The sequence below is a fragment of the Odocoileus virginianus genome, chromosome 1 (assembly GCF_023699985.2).
Source record: "Odocoileus virginianus isolate 20LAN1187 ecotype Illinois chromosome 1, Ovbor_1.2, whole genome shotgun sequence".
NCBI classification, from domain to species: domain Eukaryota; kingdom Metazoa; phylum Chordata; class Mammalia; order Artiodactyla; family Cervidae; genus Odocoileus; species Odocoileus virginianus.
The window spans coordinates 107,588,551-107,598,199 of record NC_069674.1 but is presented as its reverse complement, the minus strand read 5'-3'; positions in this window follow the sequence as shown (position 1 = coordinate 107,598,199).

Genomic DNA, 9,649 nt, shown 5'->3' with positions numbered 1-9,649 from the left:
TCTTTGCTACATGGTAACTTGTTAGGGCCTAATTTACATCCTCTCTATTTATCAGTTTCCATATAACCTTTCAAAGCTCATGATATTAGTTCACAATTTAAATTGCAGATTTCCTCCAATGAATTTATTGCTTTAGTATATAAGATAGATTTTTTTTTTTTTTTTTGAAAAACCATTTATGGTGATGCCTTTGTCTCTGAACAAGTCTTTACTATGTCTTATGTGAGCTATATACAAGCAAACATTTTCACAACTACCAGTTAAATATAACTGCTTATTTTAGGTATATGTTTTCCTCTATCTCTCTTTTTTATTTTTATTTTCTGAACTAGGGCTTCAAGAAATATGCCATAAGTAGTTGGGAATTTGTACACAGAGCAGGTTATGGACCATCACAGATGGATGCGGTTGTCATATCCATATTTCCTGAATGGCTTAGTCTTGCAGAATTGCCCATTTAAATTGTATTAAATGAACTACATTGTCATGCTCAGGTGTAGAACCTTCTGGGACCTTCTGGGACTTGACATTTGGGAAGGGAGATGAAGACCATGTGGGCAACAGTGATAGAGAAATTGACTTGACTGTAACTCTGATTTTATAGGAATGGAGTGGATACTAAACAAATAGAATTAGAATACAGAGTGGATTATTATAGAAAACAGTTTACACAGGAGAGAACAAGAAGTAGGGGACCAGAACACCAAGCCACATTTGAGGTGTAGGCCACAGAAATTTATGAGGCTATACAGCCACCAGATGGTTCAAATGATAAAGAACCCCCCAGCCGTGCAGGAGACCTGGGAAGATCCCCTGGAGAAGGAAATGTCAGCCCACTCCAGTATTCTTGCCTGAAGAATTTCATGGACAGAGGAGCCTGGAAGCCCATGGGGTCTCAAAGAGTCAGACTCGACTGAGTGACTAACACAGCAAACATACATCAAAAATGCAAGCAGCAGTCTGGCAGAGTGAGCTTGCCTGGGCTTTGGAGCCACACTTCTTGGGCTGCTAACCTTGTCCTACCACCTGCAACAACACGCTTTGAATGAGTTGTCTGACCTCTGTCTACCTCAGTCTTCTACCTTAAATTCAAGGAATGGCAGCATATATTATATTTTACAGGATCATTACAAAAGAATTTATATAAAGCTCTTAAAGGAAGTCTGACAAATGGTGAGGATTCAATTAAATGTGCTAATTTTTATTTTTATAATTTTTAACGTTGACCACTGCACACCAAAAAAAGAAGGAAAAGCTAAAGACATTGTTACAAATTCTCAGATATGCAGAAAAATAAACTTCCCAACACCTATCAAAAGTAAAAATTGGCAATGGTGCCAGATTTTAAAGGAGGAGGGCAACAGGACACATCAGAGTTTAGATAAATGTTTTCAAATAGGCACACACACCAGTTAAGGGGAGGTTTAGAACAGACTGCGAGGACTGCAAGCCGCTGGCTACAAAACCACAATACTCAGGATGCATAAAGCCTTCATGTAGATGAAAACAGATGCCTACTCCTTCCATCTGCTTCTCACTTAAGAATGGAAGGGGTACAAGACTGGAAATACTCTGAACTTTTACACAGGAGAAACAAAGAAATACGAGCAGAGATGAGAAGAATGCACTGGAAATGGAAACATGGATGAACTGCAAGGTTAAAGGAGTGAAGAGAAGTGAAAAATCAGCAGTGGACATAAAAGTAAAATCTTCACTTCCGAAATAATGAAGACAAAGTCAAGACACCTAAAAATGAAGGTGAAAGAAAGAGCAAAGCTATTAAAACAATGGGCCTTTCCTGGTGACTCAGAGGTAAAGAATCTGCCTGCGATGCAGGAGACCCAGGTTCAATGTCTGGGTCGAGAAGATCCTCTAGAAAAGGAAATGGCTACGCACTCAAATACTATGCCTGGAGAATTCCATGGACAGAGGTATCTTGTGGGCTACAGTCCACTGGGTCGCAGAGTTGAACACTACTGAGCAACTGACACTTTCACTTTTCCACTTATTAGGAATAAAATAGATGATGTAAGGTTCCAAAAAGAGAACTACAGATTACAGTGAGAACAAATAATATATAAAAACAACACCTCAAGGGATGTTGGAAGAACAGAACTTGAAAGACGTACTTATTCCTGGAGATTAAAATAAACTCTCTTGCCTAAACTTCAGAAGGCTAATTAAGCTAGCTTACTGGAAATGATTTAAATATTAATATGGTAATTTAGTATGGGTGTGAAAGTAAAACAGGTAAACAAAAATAAGTGAAGTGAAAGTCACTCAGTCTTGTCCGACTCTTTGTGACCCCATGGACTATACGTCCATGGAATTCTCCAGGCCAGAATACTGGAGTGCGTAGCCTATCCCTTCTCCAGGGGATCTTCCCAACCCAGAGATTGAAAGGGTTGTCCTCTGCATTACAGGTGGATTCTTTACCAGCTGAACTATTAGGGAAGCCCAAATAAAAATAAACTGACAGTTAATCTTCCTCCCGAGGTGGAAAAACTTCTCTTTCTGTGAAAGGAAATTCTTACCAGCTAGACATACCCAAGATTCTTTCTTTCTTTCTTTTACCACAACACATTAAATCTGTGTTTCATTCCGTCTTGGTTCAAATTATTTTCTGTGAGGGTCTGTTTACACAAGTGAATGAAATATTTGTTTCCAATTTGTCTGCCTCATTATTATATAGTTGATTCTTAGACCCAAATGCAATATTCTTTGCCATCCAATATTATTTACTTTGACATAATTTATAAGCTGCCCTAGTAAACTTATTTGATTCATCTAGAAGTCAAAAAACTCATTAAAATTTACCAAAATTACAGAAATGCAAAAAGGACACCTGAAATAGTTATGGTGGCTTTATATGTGACTAAAGAGAATTTTGTGGAACAGTGTATTAAATATTTCACAGTTGTCTAGTATACATGTCAAGGATCAAGGCAAAGATGTTGTACAAAACACACAAAACGATGTTCCAGAAATCCACAAGGAACCTGTGATTTCATTATTTAGAACAAAGCACTGAAGCTTTAGTCACTCAGTCTCCATGAGTCTTCTAGGCTCTTCTATCCATGGGATTTCCCAGCAAGAATACTGGAATGGATCGCCATTCCTTTCTCCAAGGGATTTTCCCAATCCAGAGATAATCCAGGGATTAAACTCAGGTCTCCTGCATTGCAGGTAGATTCTTTACCATCTGAACTGAATGTAGTTAACACTGAAACCAAAACATTACTATGTAGTTGTTCAAGACAGATATATTTAACACACACATACACACACCACACTAATATTACACAGAGCAATATAAAAATTAAAATTAATGGAGCTGCATTTACTGTTTATCATCATTGACATGGAATGCAATAAAGGGTTTTTTCCCCTCATTTCCTTTAGAACAGAGTCATCATGTGGTATGGTTGCCAAAACTCACACAAGTGCATCTTCTTTAATAGACAGAATAGTCCTAGATTTCACTTCTATTAAGCTATACATTTATTTCCAAGGTTATTAGCCTGAATTATACCTCATAGATAAAAAGATGTTCTATTTATCTTTTAGAAGGGTACTTAGCAGGACTTTCTGAAAAGGAACCAGGCTCATCATCTGGCTTGAAATTGCTTAGGCTGAAAGAAAGTTATCTTTGATCACTTTAATGACATAATTTATGCTTAATGTTTTAGTAGTTGCTATGGAGACTTCAGAATTGGTTTCATCTGTTAAATATAGTGTTCTTTCACTTGTATCTCATTTGCATCTTAAAGACCTACCTTCTATCACTTCTCCACAAGTACCTTCAGTGATGGTAGCTTTCAGCTGTTTCATCTGACAGCATTTAAATGAAGTCCACAGTTTTGGTCTACCAAAACTGATTTCACATAAAATATGTTTTCTAAATTACTATTGGAAAGGTTTATATTTCTATTTCATTGTTAAATTAGAAGGTTTTTACAACATTCTCCAAAGTGAAGCATTATTATCGATCACATATCCATTGATTTAATTTTAATTCCAATCCTGTTATAAAAAATACTACACAAACAAATTGATAACAGAGAAAGATGACCTATCTTCTAACTTTTTTCCAATAATTACAAGTAGACATATTTTTTTTGCCATCTCTGAGCAACATATTATTACTGAAAAAGAAAACAGCCCAGCGATACCGCTCTGGGACTCCTGCACTCTGAGTCCTCCGTGGCCTCATTCACACAGACATGTGATGTCAGTCACGGGATCAGAACTTCTGCTTACACATAAGATGGTCTTATTTTATTCCAGCATGCTTTTAACTTTAAGCACTAACAATGGGAATCTCTTGCTAAGTTTTAAAATGTTTTCTATTTATGCAGAATAGAAATACACTGTAAGAGATTTTCATGCAAAGCATATACCCTTTAAATTTAAAGAAACAATAAGAAAAAAAAAGATGATGGATGTTTGAAAGATTTGATATTAATGCTTAAAAGAATAGTAGTAGCATACTTCACAAGCTGTTTTTAATTATGACTTTTCTTCTTGATATTAAACTGGTCATCATATTTGGAATTTAATTTAATCTTTTGAGTAATATTTTTGGAAGAAATCATTATTTGTCATAATGATTTTTCCTGTTCTTTCCAAATATATTGTTCCCAATATTAAGAAGTGGACATCTTAAATAATTCAAACATTGTAAGGCTTGTTTGATAAGCTGCAGACTTGAATAGTATTACATGGAGTCTGTAATTAACAGTACTATTCTGTGTACTTTAAAATTCATGAGAATTTAGATTGTATGTTAAATGTTCTTATCAAATAATAGTAATAACAAAGAGGTTATGAGAAGACATTTGGAGGTGATGGATATGCTTATGGCATAGATTGTGGTGATGGTTTCTCCAGTGTATGATTATCTCCAAGCTCATCAAATTATATATATTAAATATGTACAGATATTTATATGTAAATTATACCTTAAGTGGTTTTTTAAAATTGCAAATGAAAAAAAAAATGAGAGAGAAAATTAAACTCTTCCAGATATTGATGGATGGTGACTTAAGAGCTAGAAAATGAAAAGACAGTGTTTGTTTCAATCAGAAGGAGTTCATTTCTTTTTGGAGCGTGCTTATTTCAAGGAAGACCCATGGCTGTGCTAAGAATCAGAATCGGGAGTGCTGGGGAGTGGGATAGCTGTCAAAATTTAACTCAAGGTTCAATTTTACTTAAAGAATCCATCAACAAAAAATTAAAATGGAAATTTTTTGAAGGAGAGTACATAAATATCCTGGGAAGGACTGAAGGCAAAGGATAAGAGAACAGCAGAGAATGAGATGGTTAGATAACGTCACTGACTCAATGGGCACGAACGTGAACAAACTCCAGGAGATACTGGAGGACAGGGAAGCCTGGTGTGCTGTAGACCAGGGGGTCACAAAGAGTCAGACACGACTTAGTGACTGACCAACGACAACAACAACACAGATATTACATAACTAATCATATATGAGGGTGAAATGCTTGAATCTGAGAGAATATCTTTTATCTTTCTGGTAGACACATTACTCCTAGAGGCATTTTCTCTGATGCTCAGACCAACAGTAAAGGCAATGACAGGTCTCTGTCAGACCAGGGTTGCCATGAGGTTTTGAACACTCTCCATGGAGACCCAGCTTTGAACAAACATCTTATAGTTCCTCACTGAAACATCAAGATGCATGAGATAATATAACCAGATTTCAAACAATGGAAATAACACCATAACCATTCTGCATTATTTGTTAATATATTGGGATAAAATGTTAGCATTTCAGTTCAAGTTATGAACAAATAATCAGCCCATGCAACTATGAAACCTGAACAGAATGCAAGGGTCTACTATTTCAGGATTCCAAAGAAAATAGCAAGTTGATTAAGGAAAAGGACAAGAATTTGAACGATCGTCTAAATGACAGTGAGTTTATCATTGTTTTTATTTTCTAGAAGCCCTTGAACTAGTCTTAAATATCTAATATTAGAAGTGAAGCTCCTAGAGAAGCCTGTAATTATGTCCCAGAGAGAAGGAAAGTTCTAGTATCCAGAGACAGAGGGAAATGCCCTGTTTTGTTTGTCTTCTACACTTGCCCTTTCAGTCTCTGTCCCTGAATATTTCTGTGGCAGCAGCAGCAATGGGAACACAAAGATTTCAGAATTCTGATGGAACTGAGGAGAGACTTCTGAGAATTCTAAGGAGAGAATTCTGAACTCTCCTCTCAAATCAAAAAAGTTATGGTCCTGAGATGATGGGGAAAAGCCCATTGCTATATTTTTCCTCTCCCTGTCCTTTATATACCTGTTTTCCAGTTACATAAGAAGGGGCAATAATGCTTAGCAGAGGATAATTAAAGCATTCACTTTCTGAACAGAGATGTAAAAAGGGAATCACTTCAAGCTATAAAATTCTGGGGAGATGACACAGAAGAGAACTCAGGAAAATAACCACAAAAAGTCACTTATGGACTCCTGGACTGACCTGCAACCTAGCTATTCATGTGTACATGTGTGCTAAGTCACTTCAGTCATGTCCAACTCATTGTGACCCTATGGACTGTAGCCTGCCAGTCTCCTCCATGGGATTCTCCATGCAAGAATACTGGAGTGGGTTGCCATGTCCTCCCCCAGAGGATCTTCCTGACCCAGTGCTTGACCCACATCTCTTACATCTCCTGCACCAGCAGGCTGATTCTTTACCACTAGTGCCACCTTTATATATGATCCTATTCAGAAGAATTTGAGACCTGAAATCAAACACAGCACCCAGGTCCAGACTGGACACAGAATGGCAAGCAGATGGGATAGATCAAAATAACACTTGCAAAGAATTTGAAAACTGAAATGACATTGGTACCACAAACCACAAAAATGAAGATTGAAACTTACAACCTGAACCTAACTGAGTAGACCATTTGCTTGGAAAAAAAAAAAAAAAAAAAAACTCCATAGAATTTAAATAAGATCTACAATGTAGTGCTGAAATATCAAAGATGCAATCCACAATGATTATGTATATGAATAAAAAGGTTATCTCAACTTAACAGAGGAAAACAAATGCAAGAGCTATCAATGACAAAATGAGAGATCAATTGTTTGACAAAGACTAAAAGCAGCTATTATACAAATGTTCAAACAATTAATTGCAAACCATTTGGAGACTAGTGAAGAAGAAAGAACAGTCTCCACAAAAGAAATAGAAGATATAGAGATAAGCTAAATAGAAAATTTAGAACTGAAAATATAGAAATGAAGAAGGAGAAGGAGAAGTGAAGAAGAAGAAACTGCTGACTTACTGACTGAATGGATTTGTTATCAGAATGAAATAAGAGAATAAAGAGTCAGTGAAACTGAAGATAGATCAATAGAAATGACACAATGTGAACAACATAGAGAAAAAAAAGTTTAAAAAATGAATAGCACCTCAAAGTTTTGTGGGTCAATAGCAAAATTTCTAACATCCATCTCAGTAGTTGTGGGTCTGAAGCTGGGACAGCACAGTCTTTTCATGTTGAGCTGTTGCACTTGTACATTTACCATGAAAATTGGGCAGAGCAGGACCAAGAGGTACCAAACGAATTAACTGAATGCCAGATATATCCTCCACTATCCCAATGTCTAGCAAAGAAAGCAAAACTGTATTCTTTTTAATGGCTGAGTAATATCCCATTGTGTATATGTACCACAGCTTCCTCATCCATTCGTCTGCTGATGGGCATCTAGGTTGCTTCCATGTCCTGGCTATTATAAACAGTGCTGCGATGAACATTGGGGTGCACGTGTCTCTTTCAGATCTGGTTTCCTCAGTGTGTATGCCCAGCAGTGGGATTGCTGGGTCATATGGCAGTTCTATTTCCAGGTTTTTAAGGAATCTCCACACTGTTCTCCATAGTGGCTGTACTAGTTTGCATTCCCACCAGCACTTGTCTCATGCATCCAACCTGGACTGGTGATCTGTTTCACACTTGATAATATATATGTTTCTATGCTGTTCTCTCAGATCATCCCACCCTCTCCTTCTCCCATAGAGTCCAAAAGTCTGTTCTATACATCTATGTCTCTTTTTCTGTCTTGCATATAGGGTTATCGTTACCATCTTTCTAAATTCCATATATATGTGTTAGTATACTGTATTGGTGTTTATCTTTCTGCCTTAGTTCACTCTGTATAATGGGCTCCAGTTTTATCCATCTCATTTGGATGCATGAGACAAGTGCTCGGAGCTGGTGCACTGGGATGACCCAGAGGGATGGAATGGGGAGGGAGGTGGGAGGGGGTTCAGAATGGGGAACACATGTAAACCCATGGCTGATTCATGTCAATGTATGGCAAAAACCACTACAATATTGTAAAGTAATTAGCCTCTGTCTAATAAAAATAATTGGGGGGAAAATGAAGAAAAAAAGAAAGCAAAACTATAATTCACAAAGAATAGGTTTAGTTTGACATTCTTTTCAGGTATGTCAGCTTGGCAATGCGACAGTTAGGATATTATTTTAGAGCAGATGTCACTATGTATATAGAAAGGCTACAAAATTTTTTATTTCTTGCAATAGAACCATTTAATGCCTACTAACTTTTCATAAGAACACTCTTTTTTCTTTTCCAGTGGGAAGCAAAATCAAGAGTAGAAGGGAAAAATAGTAAAGCCTAGAGCCAGAAGACAATTACAGACCAAGGGAGGGTGGGGTAGTAATAGAGAAGACCTTTGTGAACATCACAGATAAGTGAGAACAAGCTGTGTCCAATAGGGATTTTTTTCCCCCTCTTTGTTCTTTTTTCTTCCTTGTTTTAAAAAATTACATGAAGTGTCCCATGTAAAACCTCGCTCAGATTCCCATGATATGTTCTGTGGGTAGGTTTCTGTAGACAGTGTGACAGAGAGTTTGCTCTATACACACAGTACAGGGTAAAGACAGGCTGCTCTACCACCAGGAAGCCCCGCGTGAGTCCTGAGGTCCTTCTGTGCCATTCTCATGTCCAGTTCAGTTGTTCAGTCATGTCTGACCTTCTGCAACACTATGGACTGCAGTACACCAGCCCCCTGTCCATCACCAGCACACAGAGCTTGCTCATGTCCACTGAGAGGGTGATGTCATCCAACCATCTCATCCGCTCTTGTCCCCTTCTCCTGCCACTTTCAATTTTTCCCAGCATCAGGGTCTTTTGCAATGAGTCAGTTCTTTGCATCAGGTGGCCAAGGTATTGGAGTTTCAGCTTCAGCATCAGTCCTTCTAATGAATATTCAGGACTGATCTCCTTTAGGATGGACTGGTTTAATGTCTTTGCTGTCCAAGAGACTCTCAAGAGTCTTCTCCAACACCACAGTTCAATTCATTGGTTCAGTTCAAGCATCAATTCTTCAGCTCTCAGCTATCTTTATAGTTCAGTTCTCACATCCATACCTGACATCTGGAAAACCCATAATTTTGACTAGACAGACCTTTGTCAGCAAGGTAATGTCTCTGCTTTTTAATATGTTGTCTAGGTTGGTCATAGCTTTTCTTCCATGGAGCAAGCATCTTTTAATTTCATGGCTGCAGTCACCATCTGCAGTGGTTTTGAAGCCCCCCAAAATAAAGTCTGTCACTGTTTCCATTATTTCCCCATCTATTTGCCACGAAGTGATGGGACC